The following is a 25,585-nucleotide window of genomic DNA, read 5'->3' as shown; positions in this document are numbered from 1 at the left end:
GATTTGAGTATACAAAATATAATAAAGCTGCAAAATTTTAAATATATATAGAGAGCACTGGCACAAGAGGTGCACAGTACAGATGTCACAATAAACAAAATGAGTTCAGTTTCTGAAAAACTGAGAACAATCTGGATCAATGCAAAAAGAAAACACATTTTAATAACCAATTCAATTTCTGAAGGCCCATATAAAATGAGCAGTATGGATCTAGAAGTCTTCCCATTAGATGTGATTCCAGGGTTTGTACATGCAAAAGAAATACCAGTGTGATGTCTCTGCATAACCTTTGGATTAAAGATGAAGAATTATTCCCCAATTTAACTTATCATCTATTACCTATTCCATGGATGTTAAAGGAATGTTTTTTACATTACCAGGTTTTCACAGAACAATTTGAATCTATTGAAGACAACTGAGTTGGCCAGCTGGCATTGCTTCAATGTATTAGTGAAATATAATGCCCTGGAATTTATCTTTCTTGATGCTCTTTGTGAATAACTGTTTTCTGATTTCAGTAGTTTGTTTTATAGGAACCTGAATATTCATTATCTGTCTATATCTGTCTCCAATAAAAAAAATAACTGACTTCTACTTCCTAAGCACCATGGAGAACAAATGATTTTTTGCATTGAATATATTGCATTTAAGCAAGATAGTGCTGCTAACACATTACCAGCAACAGGACAGTCTTCACAAATGCATTACTGCTTTGACTACTATCTGTGTGCTGTCCTGGAATTGTTTCTTGTCTCTTCACATGACACATTTCCTGCATTTTGCTGTGCAAATCCAAATTAAAATGTATTTTCATATAAGCATAGGGTAAAAGCTTTTGTGGGCTTAAATATTCCATGATTGACGACCATCAGTAACAGTAAACCAACAGTAAATATATGTCTTACTATTAAGTCATGATAAATGTATTCTGTTCGACGTTTAGGCAAAAACCTATCTACGATACGTTTCTGCAGTTTCACAAGAATATACATCTGTAAAGTTGTGTTATTTCTGCTTTTCACAGCAATGGTGAAAAAGACATGTTTAACCAGGAATGCTCAATCACAGGGTGTTCTACTTTGTGTATACAAAAGACATTACTTGTGCTCCTTTAGACTAATTCATATGCACAAAGAAGTGTATTATGATATTCTTCTGTTGGTAATGACAATGCGACTTTGCATGGAGCAATACTATTGCATATACTGTATATTGCAAGATATTAATAAAAGAGTCAATATTGTTTATGAACTAATTATTGTGTTGTGGCACTGATAGGCTTCCGTAGATTCTGGTTTGTACATGACATGATGGCAGTCGCAGATAACTGTTTTGCCTTTGTTAGGGCTTAGTGGATGACATAACTTATTTTGACCAGTTAAAATATCTTTCTGGTTTCTGGTGTTTTAAGAGCAAGCAGTGGCTATGGATTAATTATGCCCCTTATTTTATGCTGAAAATTATATCTTACATACAGCATATAAGGACAAGCTAGTAGCCACAAACAGCTATTTCCCTTCTTAATATATATTGTTCAGGATATACATATATCCTATACAGTATGTATATATCCTGGAAAGAAGATTAGCTGGAAAGAATAAACCTCTACAAAATCATTTTAAAACTCTTTTCTTGTCAATTTATATATGTGTTCCTGGAAAAACATTCTGCCACATTTCATTATTTTACCAAATTTATTACTAACACATGCACATCGAAACAATTAAGGATGCATGATTACATAAACGTTAGTACTGTATCACTCTATTAATCAGTGTGATAATGCATGTAATTCATAAGAAGACCATTAATAACTGAGATCATTAAAGTAAATGCAATGGGACGATTGTTAATGATTGCTCAATTAGTGTCTTAATGAGAAGGCTATAGCAGCCCTTTGTGGCTGCAGAACTGAAATACAGGTTACAAAACCACATTGTGCAAAATGTAGGATCCCCTTTGGCAGGGGTGACTGGGCCTAGTGTTCCTGGTTTAGTTCTTAAGTTTTGAGCACCCAATTATGTAATTGGTCTAATTATTATTTTTTCTGCATATTTATAACACTTCTAACCACACTCCAGATGTTTTATGTATAACTATACACTTATTGAAGTTAAATAATTTAATTATCAACGGTAAAAAAACCTTTTACAGCCATACTGTATAGAGCTTAGAAAATAATTAAATTGATTGTTTAATTGTCCTCTCGGATTCTAAGAAAAACAGAAGATAAAAGGCTCTCCAAGAAATGAATTTGAGAGACACGCCCTATGATTTTACATTCAGTAGGAAAATATTCACTTGTTGTTGTTGTTGTTGTTGTTGTTGTTGTTAACTTGATATAGAATGATAATTTGTCTCTGATTTGGGCAGCTCTCACAGTTGATCAGCATGCAGCTACTCAAGCTGTTTGCTTCTATGTGCACTTTTCTAGTAAAAATAGTTTTTATTACTTTTCTACCATGTTTTGGTTCTTCTTCCTGACTCACAAGCAGCCTTTTTTGTGATTTAATGCTGTTCTTTAGAAACAGAATATGGCAAGACGTACAGTATAACAGAACAGCCAGGCAACAACTGTCACGCCCCACACTCTACCTCGGAAACGCCGTTCTGTCCCTGTCACATTCCACACTCTCTCTCGCAAACGACGTTACATTCCCAGAACCTCTGCTTCACAATCTCATCCCTGATTGAACCCATCACATTCTCACATGCATCAGATTCCTCAAATTCTCACTCCCTAACCAATCATCCTATCACACCCCTTTCCTTTCAGTATTTAAACCCCCTTCGCACACCTTCCCATGCTCACTATTGAGAAGCCTTTTCATGTATTCTCCAGTGTGTGTTTACAAGCATTTCAACTGATCTCCCATTATGAATCTTCTGCTTCCACCTCTTGACCTCGTCTTCTGGATTTCGACTTCTGGATTGTTTTGGATATCTTTCATGGCCGGACCCTTGGCCTCCCTTTTCGACCTTGCCTCCTGGATTTTGACTTTAGGATTGTTTTTTGATATCTCTCGTTACCGGACCCTCTGCCCCCCTTATCGACTCAGCCTTTGGATTTCGTCTTTCAGTTCGTCCCTTTGCTACTCTGCGTTCTGTGGGATTCTGGTCACACATAAGGATCCTCCTATTCCACCTATAGGTTCCCTGACAGTATCTGGACTTCTTAGAAATTCTGTCTATATAAAATGTCTTTCTCTTTTTTTTTTTTTTTTTTTTTACCAAAATTAACAACCTGATTAGTTTGCTGCATCTCATATCATACCATTTTCCTGCATCTTGAATTGCTGCTTGACTTTTAACTTCATATCAATAGCCAGTAGTGTCAATTCTTTGACAGTGGGGTTGAATGTTTGTGATCTGATTGGTAAGAACACGTTCTTCCACATACAGAAAAAGAAAAGGCAATAAGTTGGACCATAAAGTACACTGGGCAAACGTTCAGAGGTCAAATTCTTCCAGGATGGGGGTACCTTTAAAGCAGAGACTTTAATGAACAGTTCTTTCCGGACCCTATGCAGATGACACGATCCGGGGTAAAGTGGGGGAAAAAAGTCAAGCAGGATACGGGTATGAAGACAGGGGGGCGTGTCCATGGAGTGCTGGTAGTCAGGGGAGGTGTGGCCGAGTCAAACAATCCAGGGATGAGACGAACGGGAAATCCAAAAACAGTGCAAAAATCCAAAGCCAGGTGATCCATCCGAGACAGACGATTTAAAAAGAACAAGAAACTAAAAGCATAATGGACCCAGGCACATCCAGGTCCCAGCTCGCATGATGTGAAAGCAATGCAGAGCCGGGATTGATGTCAGTGTCTGGCTTTTAAGGGGGAACTGAAAAGGGGCTGGAACAGGATGCAGGTGCGGGAGATGAACAACAAACAAGAAAGGGGAGGGGTTTGCGATCGTGACAGAGACAACGGCACCGAAAATTATTTGTTATAATAATAATAATAAACTTTATTTTATGTAGCGCCTTTAAAGTTGGCTTCTCAAGCGCTTTACAGGATGACAATAACAATAAATAAGAAGAATCCACAAGATAAGACACAATTACAATTACAACAATAACAATAGAGGAGACCATGGAAGGTGGTACTAAGAAGAGCAGAGGGGTGAAGAATAGAACCAGTTAAGTTAAGGCTTTTCTGAAGAAGGTTTTGAGTCTGGATTTGAAGGAGTTTAGAGAAGGTGACTCTCTGATATCCTTGGGCAAAGAGTTCCAGAGCTTGGGACCATAACAGGAGAAGGCCCCGTCACCCATACAATGTAGACGGGCTTGGGGGACAGTAAGGAGGGCAGAATTTGAAGAGCGGAGGTTGCGAGGTGGGGAGTAGGGCGATAATAGTTCAGACAGGTATTGAGGTGCCAAGCCATGTAGAGCCTTATAGGTGAGCATGAGGATTTTAAAGTCTACACGGAATTTGACTGGAAGCCAGTGCAAGGACTTCGGGATAGGAGTAATGTGAACACTTGCACTAGACCTGGTCAGGATTCTAGCTGCTGAATTTTGGACATACTGCAGTTTGTTCAGAGTAGATTTAGATACCCCAGCGAGTAGAGCATTGCAGTAGTCAATTCGAGAGAATACAAATATGTTGAAACATATGTTCAAACACAGCCTCGAGACAAGAAAGTAAGATGTTATGGTCAACAGTGACAAAGGCACCACTGAGACCAAGAAGGATGAGTATGGAAAGAGAGCCAGAATCAGAAGCTATTAGGAGATCGTTGGAGACTTTGACCAGGGCAGTTTCTGTGCTGTGAAGTTGACGGAAGCCAGATTGGAGGGGTTCGAAAAGGTTGTTTGTCTTGAGGTGGTTATGTAACTGAAGCGTGACAGCACGTTCTAGAATTTTAGAGAGAAAAATGTTAAAGCTACATAAAAAGCTGCTGTTTTTGCCTTTCTGTTCTGTTGTCATGCACCTTGCCATACTTAGTTTTTTGAAGCACAGTATTAAATCACAAAAAGGCACATGATCAAATAATGATTAATAAAGATACAAAGATGATTACCTACTTTACCTTAATATTGTTTAAAATCTCTTATATCCAAAAATTCCATAATCACAATTTTTATGTATAGTAATATCCATCATATACAGTGAACACAATTAACAGAAAGTGGGAATTTACATTGAATTTTCTCTTATGAATCTCAGATGATGTGTTTAGATGCATCTACCCAAGTTTTTAAAATGAAATTCAAGGAATGCGGGAAAATTAATAACAACAATTTTTTCTTTATGAAAGTAAATTTGTGTTGTATCAAATAAAAAAAACACATAATACGGATAATTAAATATTTAAATATGTTTTAGAAGAATACTCTATGAAGATGACAGTTAAGAGAAGTGGTTCTGATACTCACTTCTTTATGAAGATCTGTGGTTTGTGGGATAGCCTAGATTACTTTGCAAAGAGCCATAAAAAAAATTCAACAATGTTGTTTCTGACTACACTGTCTTTACTTGGATTGTTTTTCTTTTGCACATTGAAAATGCTGCTGTTAATGTTTTCCTCCTCCTATGTATTTGTGCTTGCTTGACTTGCTATAATCACAGTTTATCTTAAGCACAACTAATAAGGTCATATTTGAAAGTATGAAAGTAGTGTGCTATCTTTAATCTATTGTGTTTATTTCTGAGATTTCAAAGAATCCAAAGCACTAAAACAATTACTGTATGAGGAATGCAGCTACCCCGATCATTGATGTAAAGATTACAACTGCCTGAAACTCTGACCTTTCTGGACTTTTTAAAAAGTTTCCTTGAGCTCCTGAATCTGAGGCTCTGGCCTCTAATAGAATGTATAGATTTTTTTCCTACAAAATAAAATAATGCCTAATTGATTTCATGAGCAATTTTATCATTTGAGACTAAATAAATCCATGCAAAGAAAGGATTGAATAATTTAAACTAATTTTGTGAGCAGTATTCCCCCACAGCCCTTTCAATATGGCTCAAATTCCCCCTCATCCACACTGAACCAGTATGATCCTAAATTTGTTCATTTAAACTGATATTAAACTGGATATTATTAGATAGATAATACTTTTTAATCCCGTAGGGAAATTGATGAGTTACAGCAGTCCAGCCCAAGACAAGCAAAACAGGCATCAGAACAGTTATAAAACAAAAGACAACAAAATAAATAAATAAAAATAAATAAATACATACTGTAGGTGTGTGCAAAATGTGCTGATCATAGTCACTGTAAAAACAATAAAATATGTGCAAAATGTGCATAGGTTTATACAGACTGATTGTCCAAAAAGTACAATGGAGTAAACATGCCGTCCATAGAGGAGCAAATGAAGGGCTAACAGTCCTAGCCTAGGGCAGCGTTATACACCCTGACAGCCTCCGGGAGGAAAGACCTGTGGAAACGTTCCCTTGAACACTGTAGCTGGAGCAGTCTATTAATAATATTATTAAACATTATTAGTAATATTATTAAACTGGATATTATTAGAATGATTCACTTTCAACAGAAAAGAACAATCATTGATACTGTGGGTGAGGAAACAGGGTCAGACTCACCAAGCAGATTCATCTCCCTTTAATGACACATCTGAGCTTGTTTGTCTTTCAAAAGTTTTGACATTTCTAGGGGCAGTGTGGCTATGGCTGTTCTCCACATTGAGTCTGTTCCTCTGCTTGGTTTTGATTTGGGACATAGCTGAGTAAGCCACTTCACACGAGTAGGTAGATCTAAAGGGTAAAAGTTCATTAAGTGCATATTTCCCCAACTCAGGGTATTCCTTTTCCACATCACACCAGAACTGTGTCAGGGTCTTGTCTGCATGTTTCATCTTCAGCCCACAGTCTGAGGACACATCCATCAGATGTTCCTGCAGTCTGGCAGGAAGGCTGCTGCTTTCAGCCACACTGAAAGGGTTCCTGACCCAGTCCAGTTTAGCAGACCTGGTTTCAATGTCACTGAAGTACGAGTTCAACTCACTATTGAGTTTGGACACATGTGCTTTCCCAATTTTCACTACAGCAGCTCTGTCTGTATCAGTGGTGGTAAGATGGGCATCAAGCAGTGGGAAACAGCTTACAAATCCATCCTCACATTTCCTCTCCCACAATTTGACCTTCCTTATGAATCCATTCACCTTGTCATACATATTGTTCAGGATGTGTACAGTATGTCTTTGCCTTGTAGTGATAAGTTGAGTTCTTTCAGTCTGGTGAACACATCAGCAATATATGCCAGATGCACAACCCACTCTGGGCCCTCAAACAGTGTAGCAAGGGGTTGGAGGTGCTCCTTCAAAAAAGCACATACCTTGGTGCGAAGTTCAGTCTCACTTGGGTTTTGCCACGGGGTAACCACCGGACATCAGTATGAAGCAGCAGCTGCTCACGGTCTGATCCAGTGTCTTGACAAAGCCTTTGAAACAATCTGCGATTCACAGGCCTGGACTGGAGGAAGTTTATCAATTTAACTGCATCGTTCAAAACAGCACTTAACTCGGGGCTCGTTGCCTTACTGGCCAATGCTTCCCGGAAAATAATGCAGTGTGTCCAATCAGTCTTGGGGTTTGTCTTCTTGACAAGCCAGCGCAGCCCCTTACACTATCCCCGTCATCGCTACTGCCCCGTCAGTACATACAGGTACATGGTTGCATGATTTGATTTCCAATCCAGATCCTCACCGGTTGTCTTCCCTCTAAGCTTCTTGCAAACCGAAATATACTCATTTACAGTATGTCACACTCTTCTTTGTAATGCACAAAGGCAATCGTCTGTGCCTCCCCGCTAATATCTGTTGATTCTTCCAACTGCAACGCAAACTGACCTGCTTGTTTCAGTTTATCCACCACTTGGCCAGCAATATTAAGGGACATGTCATCGATCAAACTGTATTATTTGATAATGGAACTGTTTTGATTGCATTAGCTGCTTTCTTATCAACCATCGTTTCCGCCAAAATTACAGCTTAGGGGGGCTTTGACTTACTGTACAGTAGTCACAAGTAGAGACACAGCAAAAGAAGCCTCCAGTGCTTTGGCTGACACGACTGTGGCTTTCTTCAGTTTGCTTTGACTTGACTTGCTTGACAATTTTTGTTGGAAAAAATGCATATCTTACCAATGTAGGAGGGGCGTTTGGTGCCCGGGTGTCGCTCCAGCATTGGCTGGCTTCACGGAGCTGTTCATTAGTACGTCACCGCAGAAAAAACACAGTGGCAGCAGTGCGTCCGCCACCGTACATGTAAAGCCATATAAAACATACTGATCTTGGAACAGGCGATGTTTGGGCTTTGTCACCTTTTTCTTTTTTTCGGTAATTTCATTTAAGTTTGAATTCATATTGGTACTGCCACTTGGAGTGGTAGCAGCCAGATTTTTCCAACCACTTATCCATTAGCTCTCAACTTTTGCTCGCTAGCTTTCACGCTTCTCTCAATCATAAGAAGTGGTGTTACAACTGACACAGGCAGGTGGGAAACTAGATAAGGCGCATGACGTGCAATGACGCAGAGATGATTATTGTGATAAATAGGCTATGCTAGACAACAACAGCTCACTGATTTAATCTATTTCTACTTTTATTTTGTTCCCAATCACAATGTTGATCAAAAGTGAAACAGTATTTGACATAGTTTTAAAATGTCAAGTAGTATTTCTATGTAAATTAAATTTAAATTCACAATCTTCCCACATACCCCCTGGTAACTGCTCACATGCTGTACCCCCTGGGGTACGAGTACCCCAGGTTGGGAATCACTGCCCTAAGTCACCTATTAACCTGTTTTTATTGGCATTCTGGGTAACGGTTACCAAAGTTGAATGAGTTTCAGAAGGGCAATAAAAAAAAGAAGAAATGGTTACCTATATTTTCTATTTGCACTGCTCTGAAATTCTTTGCAGTAGGGCAACAGAGCATTTTGAAGAGTCTTTCTGTCTTCATGCTTTCAGCCATCAGGAACTACTTGCAGGAGAAGGAATGAGGATTAGCGAGCCTATTGAGCAAGAGTGGGCTGGAGGAAAAAGCAAAGACGAAATTAATAAAAGAGTACTCGGTAGGGTATGGATACCTATAAAGCATAGAAGGGTTTAGTAATGGTTCTCTACCACAGTAGTCTGTTAAATCTAGCATCACCCTAGACATGACATGTAGACAAGCCAAATACAAGCATGTACAAGAATCTACACACTGTATATACAGTACTGTGCTTTCCTATATACCTCTCAGTTTTACTAATTCAACGGAATGTGTCCTATTCTGAATACAAATGGCAATAATTTCAACAGAATTGAAAGCACAGACAAAGACAAAGTTACACCGATACAGCACAAAAATCAAGGGATTTGTCAGTAAGGTGAAAGAGTAAAATTCTGACTTTCAAATCTACCACTCTTTACCTGAAAACTCTTGTAGTCGGAGCACTTCCACCAGTGTATTAGAGAAGAACACATCCACCAGCAGTAGAGCAAGCTGTGAGGATGGTGAATAAAATTATGGTCTTTAAAATCCCATTTGTTCACTGTTTTTTTGTGCAGAAATAGAGGCCCAGTATCCCAGCTGTGGTGGGAATTGTGGCAGAAAATTCTCTTCCATTTCTGTTATATTTCTAAGAAAACGATCCGCAGCGTAAGAGAAAGTCGAGGTCAAAGTGATATCCAAAGTCTAAAATCCGAAAGATCTACCCGCAGGAGTTGAGAAAACAAAGGCAAGGTAGGAACTCTTTGAGGAGAAACCAATACCAAGCACAGGATTAAGTAAGGTGTGGGTTTAAGTAAGCGGTGAGTTGGTGATGAGTTGATGGAGAACAGCAGGAGATGATTAGTTAACGCGTGTGGTGGTGCCTGGTGTATTTAGGTGGCTGCTGAGTCTGTTTAGCCTGATTTCGACGAGTGGAGGATGTGACAATCACTTGTGGTGATGTTTCCATTAGCATGTCAGTGACAGACATACTGTATCTGTCAAGCTGCACAGCTTTAGATTAAATCATGAAATAATGATAATTAAAAATCACATTAAAATGCTGCAGAGAAGTCTGCGTGCTACAGTACTTCCCCGCTACAAATGTGGAGGACTGTGGCTGGATGTGATCTGTTTAATTCACTTTCTACTACAGAACAGCTTCTACCTCCAGGCAATAAGACTGCTAAATAGCCAACCTGCAGCTCCTTTAGCACACCACCTGTAATGGCTACATGGACACACAGTTTTCACTGTATTCAGCATAACCCCACTACTTGTATATATTGCATACACCATGGACACATAGCAGCTCTACTCATATTGAGTTTTATTCAATTTCTATTACATCTATTATTATGTAACCTCATTTTCATAACCTCAATTTTGTGTTTTTGTGATTTCTGTGATTCTTGTGATTTTTGTGAGCTCACAGAAAAGACATTTAATTGCCAGCAACTACTGCTGCACGTTGTATTGTTTGATAAATAAACTTTGATTTGATTTTGATTTTGATTTTTCTTCACAAGAGCAGGTATTAAAAGTAAGAGAGAAATATGCAGAGCTACTGTATGGATGGATCACAAATTGAAGCTGAAGTTTGGAGAGGTATTTTGTCTGACTGTGGTACATGAATATCCATCAATCTCTGACAATGTTATTCCTATACTCTGTGGTAACATTCCTCTATGAGCTAGCATTTTCAAAGCAGGCATACAGTATAACATATGTAACAACAGGAGAGAGCGTTTGTCCGTAGAGCAAGTTTTAAGGTAACCTGCTCATCAAGCTCTCCATGGATCAAAGGACTCTTTGTACACCAGCAGGTCAAGTTTTTGAAACATCCCAATACTTTCCCCTAGTCCGTTGAATTTCAGTTATCTATAAGTTCTGTTAGTGAATAAAAGTAAAACTTTAAAATATTGTTACAAATATGAAATGTCCGAAATTTAGACACATGAAATGAGTGCTGTGTGTGGAATAGATGTGGTGCTGTGAGCAATTGGAAATACAGTAGCTGGTTTTTAAAATTTTCTCTGAAGAAGAGGGTGGATTTGAAACATTAATGCAATTTGTCCTTATTTAGCTTGTTCTATGATCTGTGTTACACCGCTCTCTAGTAAGATTGTAACCATTATAAATCTATTAAAATATGATACACGTAAGCTATAAAGGGGTGACAATTCAATTCTGGACCTATCTGTTTGTTCTCTCCTTGTTTGTGTGGGTTTCCTCCAAGTGCTCCGGTTTTCCCCACAGTTCAAAAACAGTTAGGTCAAGTGTATTCTAGGAAAATTGGGTGTGGTGTGAGTGTACAGTACATGTGTTTATGTGTGCACACTGCAATGGACTGGCCTCCTGTCCAGGGTGTACCCTACTGTACCTTTCACTCATTGCTTGCCAGGATGGGCTCCAGCTCCCCTGTGATCCTTTAATTGAAACAAACAATTAGACAATGGATGGATAAGCTATCAATTCAGCTGAATTGACAGGGGCTTTACTGTGGAATTTTGTTGTTGAAGTATGTCATGTTACTGTTACATGGATTTGACAGACTCAAAGCCAAATAAAATAAAGTACAAATGATTATTAAAATGACTTGATTTGCCACAGCTCTGTTATGAGATCGCTTATCCTGTCCTTCTTTTCTGTACTTCCTTTTCTTGTCTTGTTTTGATTAAAAGGTTACAGTGCATAAAGATTTTTGTATAAAAACAAAACATGGAATTTGATTACAGGTAAATGTAATGAAAACTGAAAACGTCAGCATTATATTTGTGACACAACAATTACGCTAGTCATGTTACACTCATACATAGACTTTTACGTGGAGGTGAAAGCGGCGCACAACAGCTGTACGTGGCGGAACCATCCCGCACTTTGTGGAATTTCCATTTGTTGCGTGTCATGTCAGCATTAAAAAAACTTTCGGATTTTGGAGGTTTTCGAATTTTGGAATTTCAGATAAGGGATTTTCAACCTGTACTGTAATAATGTCATGTAATTCCATGTCAGGCAAATATACAGTACAGGTTGTGAAGGTACAGTATCTCTTTTGTTTTTGAATTCAGTCTTACTAATTTTACAGGCTTTTACCCAATTTTGCTGCTCAGGTACAGGTGACCAGCAGCATCTGATTTTACACACTGTATCTGCTGTTTTGTTTCTCTTTTCTTTGTTTCTAATTATCCTAATTCCACCTTTCTTCATCTCTGTGTTTTTGCATCACCTGCTGCTCACTTTCTATGTACCTTTTTCTTTCTTTCCAGCCTAATGACTTCAAATTTTTGTTCAAAAGTCCTTTTTTGTATTTTGGTCTGTGAAAAATTCTTACCTTTGACCGACATGCTGTGCCAGTAGTGGCTCAGTACCATCCAGTACTGATGCTGTGGTACTAGCAGATTTTTATGGTAAAATATTTAAATTAAGGACATACTGTAGACTCATCTTTTCACAGGGATCAAAAACTGTTCTGTGAGACACATCTCCAATTCTCTGTTCATTTACAGATGTAATTTGTCTATCACATTTCTATCTCTTTTTTTTATCTACACAATTTCACTGCTCAAATTTTCTTCATTTTCATCATCTCACATTTGACTAGGCTGCACAACCGAAAAATCTGCATTTACACTTTCTTTTTACTTTTCAGCAATTAACCTCTATTTACTACTCTCACGTTCACTTAGCTCTCTAAGTTATATGTGTGATATGTTCAAGCAAAAAAGCAACTGTAGGGTGTAACTATTATATTTCTGACATGCCTGGTAACTGTTATGAAACTACAGTAGGTATTTCAAAATATTTATCAAAGGAAAAAATCACAGTATGAAAATCGAGAAAAAAGTAGAATGTTGTTTCTTTTAAGGAATGTGAGAGATTTTCACTCCTGATTGAGAATCAATGATGTAAGACTTTTAGGAATATAAATAGAAACTTCTAGCAAAGGTGAAGGAATTTGTTTAAAGTTTAAGCATGCCAAGGTAGTTTTGTTTGTTCAACTTTCATGCCTACTTTCCAGTTACACATAGAAAAAGACACACACTTACATAACTCTGAATTTTTTTAACAGTTCTGATTGTGTTGCAGATTAAGACTGACAGGACATGAAAAGCTTATGTTCAAAGGAACAGTGAAAAAGATGCTCTGTCTACAAAACACATTTGTGAGAGAAATCAATGTATGATTAGGGAGATAGAATTAGTGAAGAATTTCTTGTATATTTATAGCTTTCATAACAAAGTATCCAAAACTGCTTTACACTGACTTACTGTACACTGTACTTACAGTACATTCTGTCAGGAGAGTTAATGCCCTAGACCAGTGGTTCTCAAACTTTTTGGACCAAGTACCACCCCTAATCCAAACAAAGCATCCAAGTACCACCTACAAGTCATCTTCTCATAGGAAGATGTTCTCAATGACCAACATGAGCGCGCGAGCACACACACTTACACATACATACAATAAATATTATAATAATAAACTTTATTTGATATAGCGCCTTTAAAGGTGGCTTCTCAAAGTGTTTTACAGAAAAAAAAAAACATTAACAACAACTAATAAAAAAGCACCATTTCAGTGAGAGGGGTGGGCCTGTTTAGTTGAGCAAAGCAGATGTGAATTAATTTTTGGAGCCTTGATACAATTCACAACAGAGTCTAACAGATATTAAATCGTCAGGCAAATTTCTTGACGGCAAAGGTCTCGCGGTGGATGTTGTAATGCGTCCATTAATTTCTGGAGCAACCTCTCTAATTCGTGCAACTACACCGCTGTGTCGGCTTGTCATTGCTCTAGCACCGTCTGTACAAACTCAGACGCATTTTATCCAGTCGAGGCCATTCTCTTCGATAAATTCATTCAGAAGCTGAAATATGTGCTCTCCTGTAGTTCCTGTTGGTAGCGGTTTACAGAACAGAAAGTCTTCATGGGACATGCCCTCAAACTCGTATCTAACGTAAACGAGTAAATTGGCCAAATCGACTACACTCATCTAATTGCAGTGAAAAACATCTGCTCATCTTAACGCGCTCTATCAGTGTACTTTTGATATAATCCTTCATTTCAATAATTCTATGAATGACTGTCTTTCAGGGGGAGGGGGGCAGCAGGTCGAGCTGTTTAGCAGCTTTTTCTCTACACATAATATGTGTCAGCTCTTTTGCCAACAGTAAATAAGGTTCTTCAAAAATAGTGTAGCTTACCTGCTTTAGCAATCTGCAAGCTTGCATTTTTCCGCGTTTCCGTTTTTATTTCCGTATTTATTTAAAGTTTTTATTTCATGCGCATGGGAGCGAAACACAGAGACTCTCTGTGTATTTTTCTCAAATTAGAACAGTTCTTAAATATTTTTCTGTTATCACGCTTTCGTGTGCACACAAGACTACCTGCGTTCGTAGCACGTATCTCTATGCATTCCTGTGTTTACAACGTTGGCATTGTTCCAAAATCACGCACATTCTCCTTTCTCCCTATTTGCTGGAGATACAGTAGCTTTTTTTAAATACAATTGGTCACTTGCATCCGTAGCACGCATTCCTATAGAGTGGTATAGAATTACAGAGTATCTCTTGTGTCCACTGAAGTATTAGCGCGCACTGTATAGTAGTACGTACGCTGCGTATTCGACACGTATTAAAATACAAAATATGAAAACCCGTCCCGATTTTTCAGCGCACTCGACACAGTTCCAGGGTCATTTGGCGTACCACTTGGCGGCACTCCACGTACCACTGCCTGTACGCGTACCACAGTTTGAGAACCACTGCCCTAGACCCTATCTTTTGATGTACACTTGTCTTCTACACCAGTGGTTCCCAACCCTGGGACAAACTGAAACATACTGTTAGGATTTACAACAACTAAGCTGTTAATTCAGTTTTGTTGTGGCATTTTAGGGCAGCACAGTGGTACAGTTCTTAGCATTGCATAGCACTGGGACACTGAGTTGTGGGGATAGGCTCCAGCTCCCCCCTGACTTTTTATTGAGTAAAACCGTTTTACAATGGATAGATAAAAACAAAATCATTTTTCAAATCTTTTCTACAATTCATCATCTCTTAAATCCACTTCTGAAGAAACCACTGACAAATGTAAATCATTTTTTGTTGTTTTTTTAAGTTTACTTGAAATCAAAATGTCAGAAGTCAGATTGTATTTTGTTATTTCTCAATGGTTTATATATATTGACCATGAAAATAAACAAAGCTCTTGTAACTGCAACAAGTTCATACTTTTAACTATCCTCCTAGAATAATGAAAAATGACTAAGTGTAACTTAAGTGTGAGCTGGCTATGCGCCTGGAACGTGAAGGGCAGAGCCAGCCTTGGGCAGCCTGACCAGAACTGAGAGCGCCCAATATCTGCTTAAGCCATAATTAACAAAATCTAGAAGTACATGGTTTCTGCTTAAACAGTGATTAAAAGGACCCAAAAACATTCTTACAATTCTTATAGTTTATCATGTACCAAGGCTAGCAGCCTTGGCTTTACACCATATATGGCATGGAATTGTACTGGAACTGTTCTGGGTGGGTTTTCTGTTTGTGATTTTGTATAAAAAGCATCCTTTTGTATCAATCAATTGAGTCAGTGCTTCATCGGGTTTGGCTCCCATGTGCACATGTAATAAAGGTAATGCCTGCTTCATACACACCCGGATCGTGTCTCCTTTGTTGGACACAACAGCTTTATATGGTTATTTTCAATGATGTGAGAGGAGTAGATGGATCTAGCAGACTAGCGTATCCCTATATTCAGACAGGTAATCTTTCCAAGTCTGATAATATTCATTTAGGCTAGAAAGTTTCCACAAGACTGCCTTCATTGATTGCAGAGGGTCGGTGTACCAGGGGGGAAAGCGCAAAAAAGAGGTGGTTCGAGTTTTTAGAAGAGCGAAGGTATTCAAGGGTAGATAAGAGACCAGAATTAATCAGGATTTCCCACTGCTGCTATAAAACATGCAGGATAATGTTTCTCCAGGAACAGAGTTTATTACCCCTGGGCTATGCTCCTAGGGACAGCAGTACCTGATCTGCAAGCTGTGCAAGATGTAAGAACGTTTTTTTTAATCATTATTGCTATTTGTTTCTTAGCGATTGAGTGTCCACTACAAAGATAAGGGCTGTTTCTGAACCGACCTGGGATAAAACAAAAAGCATGCCGAATTCAAGTATAGTATTGTTGTAACAGAAAGAATAAGGTTCTGGATCCCGAGATGAAGTTAAACATCCAATGTTTGTGAGTTACAGAGGTAGTGGCCTCAGCCCACCAGGAGAACGGATTACATCTCAGCAAGCTACAATAGTTAACTCGCCAGTGCATGACAGGTACCTCGGGGGCATGGCCTTCAGAGCCATCGCACCCGCACCTGAGCTGTGGTTGAGTTCCTTTGCCAAGCATACAATACAATATGTATTCGAAATACATATTCAGTGGCTACTGCGTTAACCCAGTTCCAACCCAGTCTCAGGACAACTGACACACCATTTGACTCTCGCCTGGGTATCCGACAGCATGAATTTGTCGGGCTACAAAGGGCATTGGGCTGTGAGGGCATGCAGGGCATCTGGTGTGCTGATGGCCCTACACCCCATCATCCTGCAAACCCACATTCTTTTCACATTCTTTTCTAACCATGTCTATTAGAGGCCTCAACCTGAAATCTCCCTTTTTCCCCAGTAGAGGTTTCACAGGGGTCTCAGACTCCTGCTCTCCCAGTGCTCCCACTTGCCTGGCATCTGCATCTGCACGGCTGTTCCCTTGAGTTACTGGAATTATTTATTTATTGTGTTATTTACACCTTAGCACAACTACTTCAGTCCTTAGCTGCAAAACTTCAAATCAGTTCAGGGACAAACCCAGTATTCTTAACTGGAGTCCCTGCCGTGGTGAGAGAATCCTATTTCTCCATAGCCCTCCAAAATTGTGGCCTACATACCACAAATACATACATTATATACATATAACCTTTTAACATCTTTCCTTTAGGGCTCTAAACTAGCTTGCTGCGCTGAGGCAGTGGGGGGCATTTTCCGGTCGTTAGCACCTCGAATTCTATCGTAACAGCTCAGCCTGTTCTCGGTTCTCCCTCATGCATCAGAGAGGACCCATCAGTAAACAGTATTACATCTTCTTAAATTTTCACGGTCCCCCACCCTTTGGCTACAGCATCTAATGTTATAATAGTATCCCACCGGATGGTGCCTACCTCCATGCTCCTGCGTCAGCACAGCTGCCCAGAACCCATTTTCCACACGTACATACAAAGGAATGGTTGATCCATCTGAGGAAACCCCAGTCTCAGCACCTGTAAGAGAGCTTGTTTCAAATTATTACAGGCGGCTTTTGCTGCTGGAACCAAGGCAATCTTGTCCTTGGACTGCTCTCCCGCCTTAAGCAGATCTGTTTAACCCCGTAAACATTGCACCCAGGCCCTGTTAAAATTACACATTACTAGACACAAAAGGGCCTTATCATAACTGCTTAATATTAGACACTTTAAAACCTGAAGCAGCTCAGACTTGTGGGTTTCCTCATCAGGGGAAGCACTCAGAATATCATCAACATACTGAGTGATCACAGTCAGTTGAAGCCACTTGATACCCTGTTCTGTATAGTCATTTCTTGTAATGCCACATAACATCCCAACCCAATAGATCTGGGATCGAACCACCCACATTCGCGTAATAAGTGCACGTAAGTGTTAAAATCAATGTTAAAATCTGGTACTCTGCAGTAAAACTCGCTGTCCCAATACATCTGTGGCCTCCTGTCGTCTCCCCATATATAGTACTCTATAGCACACTGTTGAACAGTGAAGTGAGACAAGCATGACAGTAGTGCTCCAGTATCCCATAACAGAGAAACCGACACACCATTAACAGTACATTTTAGGTTTAACTCCTTTTAAGCACTGGACTGGGACAGACTTAGGGAGGCTACACGGGATTTATAGGATCTAATCTTTAGTAAAACAAATCTCACAAGACTGTTTATTCTCCCCAGACAAAGCTCTGGTTTTTCATTGTTCTTCCCTGTCAGTTGAACCACAGGTCAGGTCCCTGCTTCCTTCATCCTGCATGCACTTTCTGCAGTTTCTTTTAAAATGACGTATATATTTGTTTACACTAATTGTAAACCGGAGATTTCCCCCGGTCAGCCTGTCTATTTTGTTTTTAAGATTTATCCAATTTCTGTGGAATACTCCCTATGTAAACTGCTCACACCTTAGTGTAAATATTCCTCCCTATCTGTCGATGGAGATTATTCAGTTCTGCAAATCTCACAGTGGTGTTATCCACCAGTCATGATTCTAAACCTACAGCGTTTCAGCATGTCTGGTTTCGAGACATTCAACTAATTGTATATAAATACAAAAACTGTTTTACTGTACTTATACGTTTCAGGCGCTCTTATATTTTCCAGTCTCTTTAAGTTGATTTTCAGCAAGTCTCTTTAGCTACGTCTCTAGCCAGTCCGGTTTGCTAAACACACTTGCACCGTCATTTCTTCTTCTTCTTTCTTCTTCTTTTTCACAGCCTTAGTCCCAGACTGTCCTGGGGTCAGCTGCTTTGGTTGCTCTTCTCCATTTGTCTCTGTCGAGCACATCTTCCTCACTCACTTCACATACCTCCATATCTTTTCTCACACAATCTATCCATCTCTTTCTAGGCCTGCCTCTTCCTCTGTTACCTTCCACCTCAAATTCCATTACCCTCTTTGTTACTTCCTCAACGTCCCTCCTCATGATATGTCCATACCACCGTAACCTCGCTTCTCGCATCTTCTCAACCACATCCACCACCCTACATCGTCTACGGATTTCTTCATTTCTGATCTTATCCTTCATTGAAATCTGCAGAATCCATCTCAACATCCTCATTTCAGTTCTTCTCATCAAGTTCTCTTCCCTCTTTCCAACTGCCAAGCATTCAGCTCCATATAGTAATACAGGTCTAATCACAGTCTTGTACATTTTGCACTTTAACTTTCTGGGAATTTTCCTGTCACAGATTATTCCAGTTATTTCTCTCCACTTGTTCCATCCAGCTTTCACTCTTTGTTTTACTGCCTCCAGTGTTTCTCCTCCCTTTACCAGTTTTGATCCAAGGTATTTAAAGTCATCAACTTGTTTCAGTTTTCCTCCATTTGTCTCCTCAACATTGGTCATAGTATCTCCTCTTCTCTCCATTACCATTATTTCAGATTTTTCTGCATTCATTTTCAGTCCACCCTTTTCCAGACTCCTCTGCCATTTGAACACTTTCTCCTGTAGTTCTACTTCTGAGTCTGCCATCAGTGCCACATCATCAGCAAAGATGAGTTCCCAAGGCACTTCTGTTCTTACCTCCTCTGTCAGTGTGTCAATAATGTTTATGAAAAGGAAAGGACTTAGTGCTGATCCTTGGTGTACTCCAACTGTGATTTCAAACTCTTTTGTCTCTCCCTGTTGTGTTATCATCTTTGTAGTTGTATCTCTATAGGTTGCTTGAACTAACTTCACCATGCTTTCTGGTACTCCTTTCTTCCTCAAGCACCAATACACCACCTCTCTGGGCACACGGTCATATGCCTTCTCCAAGTCCAGAAAGGCCACATACAGCTTTTTCCCTTTCTCTAGTGTCTTCTCCTGTAACTGTCTCATCACAAAAATGGCATCTGTTGTGCTTTTCCCCGCTGAGAATCCAAATTGTGAGTTGTGGATCCTGATTATCTTCCTGAGTCTCTTGTCCAGAATTTTTTCCAGGATTTTCAATCCATGTTCCAGAAGTTTTATTCCTCTATAGTTTTTACACTCCATTGGGTCTCCTTTCTCCTTGTAGATGGTAACCATACTGCTTTTTGTCCATTCTTCTGGAATTCTCTCTTCCTTTGCAATATTGTTTAGCAATCTCGTCAGCCACTGAATCCCCTCTTCATCGAGGTTCTTAAAGTGTTCTGCTGCTATTCCTGATGGTCCAGTTGCTTTGCCCACTTTCATCTCTTTGATAGCTTCTGTCACTTCCTTTACTGAAATTTCTTGGATTGGTCCACACACTACGTCTGCCTCCACTAGGTTCTCCCTCTCATTTTCTACATTTAACAGATTTTTGAAGTACTCCAGCCATCTTTGCTTGATCATTTACTATACCAAAACTCACAGTTACGCACCGCTGTCTTTTACACACACACACATCTGTACATGCTGGCACACAAATTCATAAATGCGCTGTTTGTTTCACTTCTACATGTATCCTTTTTTTAACAGCTTAACGTCTCATAAACTCGACATCACTTATTCCACTATTCTTCTGTTTATTTTTTTCCACCACTGCTCAGACCAAACACCATCTGACAGTACCCCTTTTTCAGCTTTCAATCCTCCTGCACAGCCTCTTTTCGCTTTTGTTCAATCTCTTCTTTGTAGCGAGTAAAGTATCTTTTCTTTTATTTATTTCTTTCGGGGGTTTTTTCTCCCGTAAACACACTTTTTAGTAATCACATTCCAATTTCTCTTTTTTTTCTCTCATGTATCTGCCTCCACTGGTGCCGGCCATGCACCAGGGCGGCAGATACATCCTTGTGCTTTTGCCAATACTCATATGCTTTCTTACAGGCATCTTCACCCCAAACTCCTTCTGACAAACTCAGCTTCTTGCTATATTTTTCTTCCCTTTCTGTCAACTTACACTTTTCTGATATATAATCAGACACTTCCACCACTTTCTCAAACACCCAGTTAGCACACATGTTCGGTTTCTTGAAGATTTTACTTTGTTGTTTGTGAGGTAACAGCTCATAGGGGAATGCTTTCACTTGGAAATTCTGTGCATTCCTGCACTTATTCAACTAAGGGTGTCTGTTACCTCCAGATCTAAATGCCTTTCAGAGTCTTTATAGAGGACTTACACAGCACTGTTCACAGGCAAGAAACGAGACCTCGAGAACTCCCTTTCTGGATCAGTAATTCACCATCCCCAGAACACCAGCATTGCTGCTTTTGCCCCGGGGTGGACTTACGCACCGGGCTCCAGTTAGAGCTATTCTCGGATCTCAGCGTCCTTTAAATCCTGCTACTTAGTGCTGTGCTTTTTTATTATGAGGTGTGTTTATGTTAGTGTTGTGTGTGTGTATGTGTTCACAAACAAGGAAAACACCAGAAACATACATATATCATCCACGTTTCTCCCGTTCCCTTTAAAACAACCAAGGAAAACACAAAAAACATACATATCATCTACGTCTTTCCTGTTCCCTTTAAAACAAAAAAACACACGCCACGCCAATCCGTGGACGATCAAGGCGTAGCTAATCTCAGGACCCCAGGCGCAATTAAGGCCCACACCAATCCTGAGCCTCAAAACTACAGGCGCAATTAAGGCCCACACCAGTCCTGGATTATACATGCAATTAAAGCACCACTCAAGCTTCAGAACCTCAGGTGCAATTAAGGCCCACACCGATCCTGAGCCTCAAAACTACAGGCGCAATTAAGGCCCAGACCAGTCCTGGATTATACGTGCATTTAAAGCACCACTCAAGCTTCAGAACCCCGGGCACAATTAAGGCCCACACCGATCCTGAGCCTCACGGTAAAGGTCCAAACCCATTCAAAAACTCCACGTGCAATTAAGTTATACACCAGTTTCGAACGCCTGTGCACAATACCGCAGATCACAGCCTGCCAGACCAAATTCTGGGCTTACATCCTACCACCCATTACATACACCGGTGTCTTCCCCTGGCCAGAGGAATCCAGGAACTCACGTTTACTCCATCATCTCGGGCAATTCTCGCAGGGAGCAGAGACTTCCCAATCTGTCAGACAAGAGAGTCGGGACTTTTTAAAAAAAAGTAAGGTGCTCGCTGACCGTCTCTCCTGCCGATGGGAAGTTCTGCGCTTTCTGGAGCATCCGCCGACTACGCCAAAATTGTTGTAACAGAAAGAATAAGGTTCTGGATCCTGAGATGAATTTAAACAGATGAGTTTATTGCATGCAAGGAACAATAAAGCTGAAGTCTTGTTTCCCGCAAGAAACAACAAAACCGAAGTATTATTCAAAGTGCCGGTACAAACTTTCAGTTTATATACTGTAGGGTTTTCCTGCCGCTTCTGAGGTTGCTCTGCACTATGGTAATGAGGAGAGGTCACGGTGTTTGGACAGTTTACAGCCTTTTGGCCAAATGGTCAGGGTTTTAGATTACCCTCCCTGGGGCATCTGGAATCTGGCATCTGGAATCCTTATCACTTATCTCCCTTTCCTGCCATAAATGTCATGCCCGACATCCCTCCCTAGAGGGAGCTCCACTGCTCCCATTATTGTCCTTGTGATTGTTAAGGTCCCCAGGTGTATCCTCTTAACTTTATTATTTAAAGACTAGCTCCTCCAGTCCTCGGGGCTCATCATTAGGGTAAAGATGTCGCAAGGCCCGCCTGGCACCAGGAAACCCTACGTCCGTCTCCTGAGGGCATAGGCCTCATCCCCGACACCTCCCGCTTCCTGAGCCCGGGGTCTGGAGGATCTCGCCCCGTCACCCTTGGAGCTCCATGTCTCTTCTCTCCGTGTGTTCCCCCTTCTGGGGATTTTAACCTTGTCGCATCCCGGGATGGATTTCTCGTTGATGGACTCTTGGATTGTGCCCTGACCTGCCTTTGGACCCGTTTAGATTTGGATGCTGTTCTCTGTCTTCCCCGTTCACTGTCTCACGGATTACTGCCACTATTATTTTGTGCACTATTAAACCCCTGTGTGTACCCTTTTGCCACGCCTCCTGTTTTCTCCAGCTCTTACCGCATCGCATAGGGTCTACTACAAGATCTGACACGGATCTCAGTCCGTGTCCGTGACAGAATGAAGAGCCATTGCTAAATCCCGCGAGCGGTAATCAGGAAAACCCAGACCCTTATCTGGATTTTTTTTTTCTTCACCAATTTCTTCAAGATGCCCTTCCCATTTTCCTATCAAGATTAATTCCTGTTTCGCTGGACAAGGTATTTTTTGAGAATTTTTTTAAAGGAATTTTTGGATTTTTTTTTCCTGGACCGTCTTGTTTCTCCGTTTTTTTTTCTTTCTCGGCTGGAACAATTTTGAGAGTGGACAGCCCTATCGTTTTGTATATAGTATTCTCCAGTTTTATCTCTTGTGTGTATAGTGATTCTGAATTTCCTTCTCTGGTTGTATATAGTCTGTGCTTGTGATATTCTTGTTGATAGTATTGCCCTTAATTTTAATTGTGTAGGGCGTCAGGAGCCGCCCTTGAAGTGGCGGGTACTGTCACGCCCGACATCCCTCCCTAGAGGGCGCTCCACTGCTCCCATTATTGTCCTTGTGATTGTTAAGCTCCCAAGGTGTATCCTCTTAGCTTTATTATTTAAAGACTAGTTGCTCCAGTCCTCGGTGCTCATCATTAGGGTAAAGATGTCGCGAGGCCCGCCTGGCACCAGGAAACCCTACGTCCGTCTCCTGAGGGCATAGGCCTCATCCCCGACATCTCCCGCTTCCTGAGCCCAGGGTCTGGAGGATCTTGCCCCGTAACCTTGGACCTCCATGTCTTGTCTCTCCACGTGTTCCCCCTTCCGGGGATTTTAACCTTGTCGCGTCCCAGGATGGATTTCTCGTTGATGGACTCTTGGACTGTGCCCTGACCTGCCTTTGGATCCATTTGGATTTGGATGCCGTTCTCTGTCTTCCCCGTTCACTGTCTCACAGATTGTCACTATTATTTTGTGCACTATTAAACCCCTGTGTGTACCCTTTTGCCACGCCTCCTGTTTTCTCCAGCTCTTACCGCATCGCATAGGGTCTACTACAAGATCTGACACGGATCTCAGTCCGTGTCCGTGACAGAATGAAGAGCCATTGCTAAATCCCGCGAGCGGTAATCAGGAAAACCCAGACCCTTATCTGGATTTTTTTTTTCTTCACCAATTTCTTCAAGATGCCCTTCCCATTTTCCTATCAAGATTAATTCCTGTTTCGCTGGACAAGGTATTTTTTGAGAATTTTTTTAAAGGAATTTTTGGATTTTTTTTTCCTGGACCGTCTTGTTTCTCCGTTTTTTTTTCTTTCTCGGCTGGAACAATTTTGAGAGTGGACAGCCCTATCGTTTTGTATATAGTATTCTCCAGTTTTATCTCTTGTGTGTATAATGATTCTGAATTTCCTTCTCTGGTTGTATATAGTCTGTGCTTGTGATATTCTTGTTGATAGTATTGCCCTTAATTTTAATTGTGTAGGGCGTCAGGAGCCGCCCTTGAAGTGGCGGGTACTGTCACGCCCGACATCCCTCCCTAGAGGGCGCTCCACTGCTCCCATTATTGTCCTTGTGATTGTTAAGCTCCCAAGGTGTATCCTCTTAGCTTTATTATTTAAAGACTAGTTGCTCCAGTCCTCGGTGCTCATCATTAGGGTAAAGATGTCGCGAGGCCCGCCTGGCACCAGGAAACCCTACGTCCGTCTCCTGAGGGCATAGGCCTCATCCCCGACATCTCCCGCTTCCTGAGCCCAGGGTCTGGAGGATCTTGCCCCGTAACCTTGGACCTCCATGTCTTGTCTCTCCACGTGTTCCCCCTTCCGGGGATTTTAACCTTGTCGCGTCCCAGGATGGATTTCTCGTTGATGGACTCTTGGACTGTGCCCTGACCTGCCTTTGGATCTATTTGGATTTGGATGCCGTTCTCTGTCTTCCCCGTTCACTGTCTCACAGATTGTCACTATTATTTTGTGCACTATTAAACCCCTGTGTGTTTCCTTTTACCACGCCTCCTGTTTTCTCCAGCTCTTACCGCATCACATAGGGTCTACTACAAGATCTGACACGGATCTCAGTCCGTGTTTGTGACAATAAACTCCAGCCTGTTGCTTAGAAAGGAGTCAGTTAACCCCTTCTTCACATCTTGTATCTTTCTTCAGTATTAACACTTTATTTTTAGACAACAGCCAGTATTTTATCTGTCTAATACAGAAACTCGTGACTTAGTAGTACTTCTTTTTACATTTATCAGCAGCCATATCACCCTGCAACTCACAACTGGTAACCCACTGAAGCTAAGCAGGTGTGAGCCTGGTCAGTACCTGGATGGGAGACCTCCTGGGAAAAACTAAGGTTGCTGCTGGAAGAGGTGTTAGTGGGGCCAGCAGGGAGCGCTCACCCTGCGGTCCATGTGGGTCCTAATGCCCCAGTATAGTGATGGGGACACTATACTGTAAACAGGCGCCGTCCTTCGGATGAGATGTAAAACCGAGGTCCTGACTCTCTGTGGTCATTAAAAATCCCAGGGCGCTTCTCGAAAAGAGTAGGGGTGTAACCCCGGTGTCCTGGCCAAATTTCCAAATTGGCCCTTACCAATCATGGCCTCCTAATAATCCCTCTCTACGAATTGGCTACATTGCTCTGCTCTCCTCCCCACTGACAGCTGATGTGTGGTGAGCGTTCTGGCACACTATGGCTGCCGTCGCATCATCCAGGTGGATGCTGCACATTGGTGGTGGTGGAGGGGAGTACCCATTACCTGTAAAGCGCTTTGAGTGGTGTGTCCAGAAAAGCGCTATATAAGTGTAAGCAATTATTATTATTATTTGTACATGGAAGAAAGTGCCAGAGAGTGGGAGGTACGTTCTTATCCTTAGATGCACTGTCACACCTCAGTGCGACATG

General features: G+C 40.9%; 1 long non-coding RNA gene across 1 annotated transcript in view; it reads left to right on the top strand.

Annotated features, from left to right (window-relative positions):
* The window catches only part of LOC148673217 (uncharacterized), a 179,912-nt gene that overhangs the window by 124,300 nt on the left and 30,027 nt on the right, over positions 1-25,585 (top strand). The gene's annotated exons all lie outside the window — the stretch shown is intronic.

The sequence above is a fragment of the Lepisosteus platostomus genome, chromosome 4 (genome assembly GCF_059453375.1).
Source record: "Lepisosteus platostomus isolate fLepPlt1 chromosome 4, fLepPlt1.hap1, whole genome shotgun sequence".
Lineage (NCBI taxonomy): Eukaryota > Metazoa > Chordata > Actinopteri > Semionotiformes > Lepisosteidae > Lepisosteus > Lepisosteus platostomus.
Note: the sequence above shows the minus strand (reverse complement) of the source record. Positions and strands in the feature narration are given on the sequence as shown.